The 8,135-nt window shown below is 34.3% G+C and overlaps 1 pseudogene; it reads right to left on the minus strand.

Moving 5' to 3' along the window:
• Positions 1-1,440: 1,440 nt before the first annotated feature.
• Positions 1,441-5,434, minus strand: LOC107151169 (annotated as a pseudogene).
• Positions 5,435-8,135: the final 2,701 nt, after the last annotated feature.

The following is an 8,135-nucleotide window of genomic DNA, read 5'->3' on the forward strand; positions in this document are numbered from 1 at the left end:
TAATGCCCTGCTGATAGATGGTTTTGTTACTGCTGGTCAGCTGAGCACTAATGCATGATTGAACCCAGCCCAAATCAGCAGAATGTATCATCAGAATCCAACTGAGTTGACAAACCACAAAATCGTGAGCTAAAAACAATGGAGGTTGTTTTAAGACACTTTATTTTGGGGAAAAAAAATGTTTGAAACTGAAAAACCGTTATGTACTAAATGCTAACTGATATAATATGAAATAATGAATTAATGCAAGGATTGATGCCAGATATATTCCCGGCTCCCCCTATTTTTGGTCCTGTGGATTGAACCCAGGTCCCCAAATGTTAGACAAGTAAGTGCTGAACTACTGAGTGACATTCTTGTTCCTGCCAGCTCTAGTTCTATACAGTACATAGCGTATTTTAAAAGTATGTTCTATATTTAGAAATAATATAAAAAGATGCATTAAATCAGAAACTTTCATTAACTGATTTGAATCTTAGTAATTTGTTTTTATTTTTGTGGTTTTTTTTTGTTGTTGTTGTTGTTGTTGCTGTTTTGGGGGTTGTACCAGATATAGAACCCAGGGGCCCTCAACCACTGAGCCACATCCCCAGCCTTGTTTTGTATTTTATTCACAGACAAGGTCTCACTGAGTTGCTTAGTGCCTCGCCATTGCTGAGGCTGGTTTTGAACCTGTGATCCTCCTGTCTTGGTCTCTGGAGCACCTGATATTACAGTCATGCACCACCATGCCCGTCTGAATTTTAGTAATTTGTAAATTGCATTTTAGTCTTGTATAAGACAAACTCATTTCTGCTTGTTGACATATGCATCAAAATCTTCCACTCATTGACCTATTACATTTTTTTCTTATAAAAATAATGTCCAGGCTCTTTAACAATTCACAACATTTAACAGAAAAGTAATGTTTGAGAAGGGTTTTTAGGAGTTGGGGGTTCTGGAATATTATGAAGAAATGTTGCTGTCCTGCTTTATTATGAATACATCACATAGCCTAGATTGGTGGCTCACATGTGTAATCCCAGGTGCTCTGTACGCTGAGGCAGGAGGATAGAGACTTCAAAGCCAGTCTCAGCAGCAGTGAGGTTTTAAGCAGCTCAGTGAGACACCATCTCTACATAAAATACAAGATAGAGCTGGGGATGTGGCTCAGCGGTCTAACACCCCTGAATTCAATCCCCAATACTCACCAAAAAATAAAAAAATATAATAAATGGATAACATAGTTTTATAAATGGGAGATTTCTGGCTGCTACACCAGTACCAAAACCAGTGGAATGACACATCTTTGTTTAGAGTTTATTTTCTTATTTTCTTTCCTGTTGTCCCTTCTATTCCACAGAAATTTACCAAAAAACAAACAAACAAACAAACAAAAACATTAGGAACTAGATTAGGATCTGGTGTTCCCTCTGGATAGGAGAGGGAATGAAGGAATGGTCACCCCTGAGTTTCCAGTCTTTCCTCTTCTCCTTGAGGCGGTATTCTGTATTCTCTTCAGTATTCTCCTCCTTGTCCTCCCCTTCAGGTAGCTTCTCATAAGCCTTTTGTGAAGGTGACCACCAATCCATCTCAGGTAGATAGTAAAGAAGCAAGAGTGCTGGCATCACCCTCCAGGCCAAGGAGTATCCTCAAGCCACTATGTGATAGGATTTGAACCAGAGTCTGAGCTGTGGTAGCAGATCATATCCTACTGTTCCAGCATCACGAGTGTGTGTACTCTGAAGCTGCCACTCTCACAGGGGACAGTGATATCCACTGATCCTGGAAGGAACAGTCTTGCAGCCAGAATCTGCAAGCAATGCCTGTAGGTCACAATTAGTACCAGAGGTTGTCTGGTGGGGATATCCATCACAGTGCCCAAGTAGGTCAAGGATCCACAATGTGAGGGGCTTAAGGTCCGAAAAACAAATCCTCAAATCCTTCAGCAATCTGATGAGAATGCTAACTGTGGAACAAGAAGCATATTCCTCAAACCAGTGAGCAAGCGGGATTGCTGCTAAAGCATTCTGTAATACCTTTTATTTTCTTCAAAGAGAAAAATGCATAGATCGAAAACATAAGTAGATGCTATTCGTGTATAACGAAATTGCTGAAGTGAACGCGACTGACCTCATCGAGTATTGGTGAAGTTAGAAAGTCACTGTAACCTGTGACATGGTTGGTGGGAGTTTAAATTGTGGGAACTGCTTTGGAAAATTATTTCATAGTATACTTAAAAACTGAACATAAACATACCTTATTATCTGTCAGTGTTCTAACTAAAAAAGAATTTAGATATTCTCCAAGACACAGGCACATGCATGTTTACAACAGCATAATTCCTAAGTGGAAAATACTTAAACACTCATTGATTATAGAAAAATCCTATCATTTATAAAATCACGAGTGCAGATGCAAACAATAGCTGGATGAATTTAAAAAATGAACACACCAAAAACTATAATGTTGAAAGTAGCCAAGCACAGAAATGGAGTATAAAAATTAATATACATTAATAAATAAAAAGAAAATTGATAGACTTAAATGTCAGAATATTAGCTATACCCATATGCAGTAATCATTAACATGGTTCTCCCAGGGAGATTTAAATGTTGATATTTTATGTATTAATTAAGATGTCGTGATAATATAGGTTAATTATGGAAAAATACATGGAGCTATATACATTTAACATTTGTTCAGATCTTTTTTGTAGTTAAAAAAGTCCATGGAAATTATCAACACCCATCTCCTGATGTTGTTATTTTATTGTTATTATTGTTATTGTGGTTTTTTATTCTTTTCTTTTGACAACATTTGCAACACTCAAATTTGGTCAAAGAGAACAAATTACCACTGATTTGAAGTTGAATCTCTACATTGCAAAAAATGAAGTAAGAATACAAATAATAGGGCAGAGAGAGGAAGAAGAGTGCCATGTGGACTACTGTAGGGATGTTTCTTCTGTGTCCAGATATTGACAAGTGTATATTTCTACATGTGAAATAAATCTCAATATAATAGAAGAAATATCAAGTCAGGATATACATGTGTAGTCCTTTCAAAAGTATTTCTTCCTTGCTTTTAGACTTACACAAAATAAGCCTATTTCTTATAATGTTGTCATAAGTAAAACATTCATCTTTTTATTTGAGTTGCAAGATGATTTCATAATTCAGTACAAATACAAATAAAATCTGAAAAATATCCTGCACATGTTCTGTGACTCTATTATTTGCTTTCTTGTTTGTTTTGTTAAATAAATATAAATGCTTTAAGAATCAACATGAAATAAGATGAAGTGAGAATAAAATGATTAGTTAAACATGTAAAAGCTACATAATATTTTTCCTTAGGTCAAAAATTAAAAACATATACTTCTGAAACTAACTTATTTTCTGATGTTGGTAAAATTCAGGGTAGGCAAATGTTGGACAATCAATCCTGGAAGACAAAACAGATATAAGCAGGCATTATTCATCCTTAGCTTGTGCTTTACATAAAAATGTTCAGGTAATTAAAAGACATTTCTGTCCTTTTTGTTTAGCCATGATCTGATTTTGTAAACATTGAGCTTACACGTAAGAAACTTGAGAAAGTACAACCATAGCAATGTCAAGGCATAGAACTTACATTATACAATTCTGTCTGTTCTTTCTCTAGATGTTGGTGTCCCTCATCTGCCCTTTGGCTGTTAATGTGTGAAACATTTATTTTTGTTCCATAAACCCTTTAAATAAAAATCCATTTAACCCAGTCATCTGAAGCATAACATATGCTTTTTCAGGGTTATCAAAATATCTTACTCTTCTTTTAAAGTCTTGTAACCATGCAATTTCAGCTTTGGGCTTTCTTCCAAACAGGACTGAAATAGAATTGCAGTTGCACAATAAACAAGAGTTGCTAATTGCCAATTTTGTAGAATTTCTTACAAAAAAAAGGAATATCACTTCAAAATGTGTTGGATGGAACTTTTTCCTCTCTATTCATCTTGTTTCTGATAACTCAGGACTATTTCTTTGCACTTGTGCATTTGAATTTTGCCTATGTTTTGAAAGACAATTTTCTTTGTTTAATTTCTCTTCACTAAATGCATTTTCTGTCTTTCTATTCTAGAGTTATAAATGTGGCAATTTTCAAACTTTGTAATTTTTCTTCACAACATTATGCTTACGTTTTCATCTTCAAACAGAAATTGAGTAAAATTCATAAAAGGCATGATTAAAGCAAATGACATTAACAATGCACTCAAAAGAGTTCATGCTTCCAGTTTTCACCAGTGTGTTGATGTTGTTCTTCTTTATTTACATTAGCTCATCTGGACTCCTGTGTGCTTGATTTTAAAATGAAGAGTTATCTTTTAAAATGACAAACTGCTAGTGATTAAATAAATCATGTTCACTTCTTATTAAGGATAGTTTTTATATTAAAAATTGCTTCCTCCTATGATTCCCAACAAAAATTAGGAGAAACAAGAATGTACACATAATTAGCTATATATTAAGAACATGGGGAGGGAATGATTATTAATAAGATTATTTGAACACGACATTGATAATTATCTTAATTTTTTTCTTAAGAGCTTTATGAAACAATTCTATGCTATATACTGAATAGTTTTTTAATGTAAAATATCCCAAACCAATTTCTCTATTGGCTTTCCCAGAACACAGAATTATTATAGGTTGTTGAACTACCAGGCTGTCACTGAACTCAAAGTTCTCTGCATGTAATCCTTTCCCTTCAACACTTAAATTTTCTCTTGTATTTTTTATCTAAGTTTATGAGTCATTTTTAAAACCCTTGATTCCTCAAACTAGGTAAAATTCCTTTGTCATATGTTTCTGTATCTCCTATGAGCTTTACAGTTAATAAGTAGATACATAAATATAGTTTTAGATAAATTTATTACATGAAAGATCTGCAATTGATGTGAGCTATGAAGTGATAGATTATGGATAGCAGGACTAAAGGGAGAGTTATTATAGAAAGTAGTTTCTTATGCATGTGGAAGTATAAATATCTTAAAAACTAAGCCCTAAAATAAGGATGCAAAATTCTGAGGCAGTTTAGGCCCAAGGTGGCTTGAGACTTATTTGAATAAAGCAAGTTTTGGATCAAGAAGTAGATATCCACACGCAAATGAGAAAAAGGACTCTGTTGGAGTGATATGGATGCCAAGGTCAGCTTGATCAGCTCCAGGAAGCCATAACTGGAGAAGGTTCTGTAGTGTTGCATGACCAGTATCTACTTCTCTTCTAAGCCAGAGAAGCAAAGCCAGAGATTAGCTTAGAATTTTAATGGAGAAGAGGAAATGTTGGAGGTTGGGCTTGTGGGGCCTGCCAATACCTCTTGCTACCTTAAAGCAAAGTTTATGGCATAGCTCCTGATTATGCAAAACTGAGCCAAGAATCATTACGTTTCCAGAGGCTATATTCCAGGTAGACGCCATTTTGATAATGCAAAAACATGAAGTGAAACAGTGAAGTGAGGATTGACATAAATATAAATATGGTATAGAATATATAAGAGCTAGTCTTTAAAAGTGAATAGTGAGGATTATATGGAAGCTCAGTCAGGACAAAAAGAGGCATTTGCCATTCTTGAATACAGGTGAAATATGAGAGTCTATAAACAGCTCCTTACCAAGAGGCCTGCCAAGGAGATGGTGTCCTTAAGGACCTGTCAGATGTCAATTAGAGCAGTGGTAGGGAAATGTTCACAGAAAAACTGAGGATAATGGAGGACATTGCTAATGGCATCTTATCAATTAGAGACAGTACACAACAGATGGTTTTACAGGGTGGGAAAAGGTACAGAATTAAGATAGATTAGTAAGGAGGCACAGCAGAATCTAAATGCATAGACAACTATTATTTGGAACCACTATTTGGTATATTTGAAATTCCAGTGTTGTTGGGGTGAATAAAATACTTTTTAATGATAATATATTCTCTCATCTTCTAGAGGAGTGGTTTTGATCAAGAAAACAACACCTGGGATATTCAGTGTTTAATCATAATCAGGACAGGGATTTCCACTTCATTTGTGGATTATTCTATTAAAATAAATTTGTGATATTTCCCTTTAAGAAGGTACAGATTTTCCTTTCCCACTTTTCCTCTCAAATTTTCCATGTTCCTGTTTGACCCAAGAAAGACAATCTACTGTTTCTTAACCTTATTTTTGTACAATGTCCTGAGGTTAACCATCTGCAAACATAACAAAAACTCTTTAGGATAAAGAACAAAAGGATATTTTGAAATTGAAATTGATGCTAAGATAGTGACTCTAAAGCCCCTTTGCAATCTGACCTTTTCCATCAGGTTGCTGTACTAAGGAGTACAAAACTGAGTAGTTTTCAAGCAACAGAAAAATTATTTCTCACAATTACGAAGGATGCAGATCCAAGAACGAGGTGTCAGTGTCTGGTGAGGATCTCCTTCCTGATTGCATACTGATGAGTTCTCCCAGTGGCTTCTTATGGTTCAAAAGGCAACAAGATACTCCGTGTTTCTTCTGTAAAAGCATTAACCCATTCATGAATCTCTGCCCTCATGACCTAATAACATTACACAGGTCCCATATCCTCAGACCAGATTAAGATTATAATTTATGGATTCAAAGGACACAAGTACTAAGACCATCCAAAATCTCAGTTGGAAATCAGGTATTTAAAATTATTTGTTTTTTGAAAAATTCAGGAAGACATTCATTCATGGTGTGTTAATGGGTCATAGAAATGATTAAAGGTAAAAGAACATTGTGTGAGTTTTTTACATAACACTCAAAGTCAGTCAAAAAAACTGAATATTATTCTCCAGTGAGAATAATATATACTTTATACATATGAACAAAAGTGCTAAGCTTTTGCATTTATAAACAGAAAATAAAATATAAATAGAGTTAACAATACTCTTATTTATTGTTATTCTTATTTACCAACACACAGAATCTGTCAAGGATATATGTATTAGTTATTAATAATAGCTCATTAAAAGACTGATTTTAAAATCTATTTTATGATTAATGACTATCCACTTTTAAAGTATATTTATATCGTTTATAATTTTATTTTAATTGATATGTAATAATCTCACATACTTATGTGATAAAACTTGATATTTTGATCCACATATGTGATGAGTAATGATCAGTTCAGGACAACTGGCTTGTCATCCCCTTTAGCATTTATTGTTTCCTCGTGTTTGGAGCCTATGACCTCTTCTTTTATAGTCTTTTTAAAATGTATAAGTCACTTTAAACTACAGTCACTCTACCCTGCTATAGAAGACTAGAATATATCCCTCCTGTTTGTGCTTTGGTTCCCATTATCCAGCCTCCCTGTGTCCTCTCTCCTCCCCCTCTTCCTAACCTCTAGCAATGAGCTTTCTGCTCTCTCCTGTCAAATGAACATTTTAACTTTCACTTAATGAGTCATATTAGTATAAATATCAAGTACTGCAGAAGAAAATTTTAGTAGTTTTACTTACATATCACTAAAATAATATAGAAATACATGTGGTTTAATTTTTTAAAAAGTATAACCATTTAAATAAATTTAAGCATTTAATAGGTCATAAAATAGACATTAAGGAAAGAGAAAAGTATTTGGAGATACTTAATATTGGGCTGGGGATGTGGCTTAGTGGTAAGGTGCTTGTCTAGCATGCACAAGACCCTGGGTTCAATCCCCAGCACTGCAAAACAACAACAACAACAACAACAACAAAAAGATAATATTTAAATAATTGTTTATATTTAAACTATAACTTCTAATAGAGGAAACATTTCCAGGCATTCACAAAGGTAAAGAGGATATATAATGAACATGTCCCCGTAACTAATCAACAGTCATCAATGTTTTGTAACCCACATCTCCTCCCTGCTAATGGTTTAAATAAATTACAGACATCATATGTTTCCACAGACAATTACTTTCTTATGTGTCTATAATTTATACTTTTATATGAACATAAGAAAATATGAATATATCTAACAATATTTCCCTGATGGAATCAAGTGCCCATTGACAGCTTTCCAAAACATCTTAAAAGTGTTTTAAAACTGAAGGAAAGGGATCAGGGAGAGAGAGGAGGGCAGGGAAAGGGAGTACTGGGCATTGAAATGGAGCAAACTATGTTATATGAATG

The sequence above is a fragment of the Marmota marmota genome, unplaced genomic scaffold (genome assembly GCF_001458135.2).
Source record: "Marmota marmota marmota unplaced genomic scaffold, marMar, whole genome shotgun sequence".
Taxonomy (NCBI): Eukaryota; Metazoa; Chordata; class Mammalia; order Rodentia; family Sciuridae; genus Marmota; species Marmota marmota.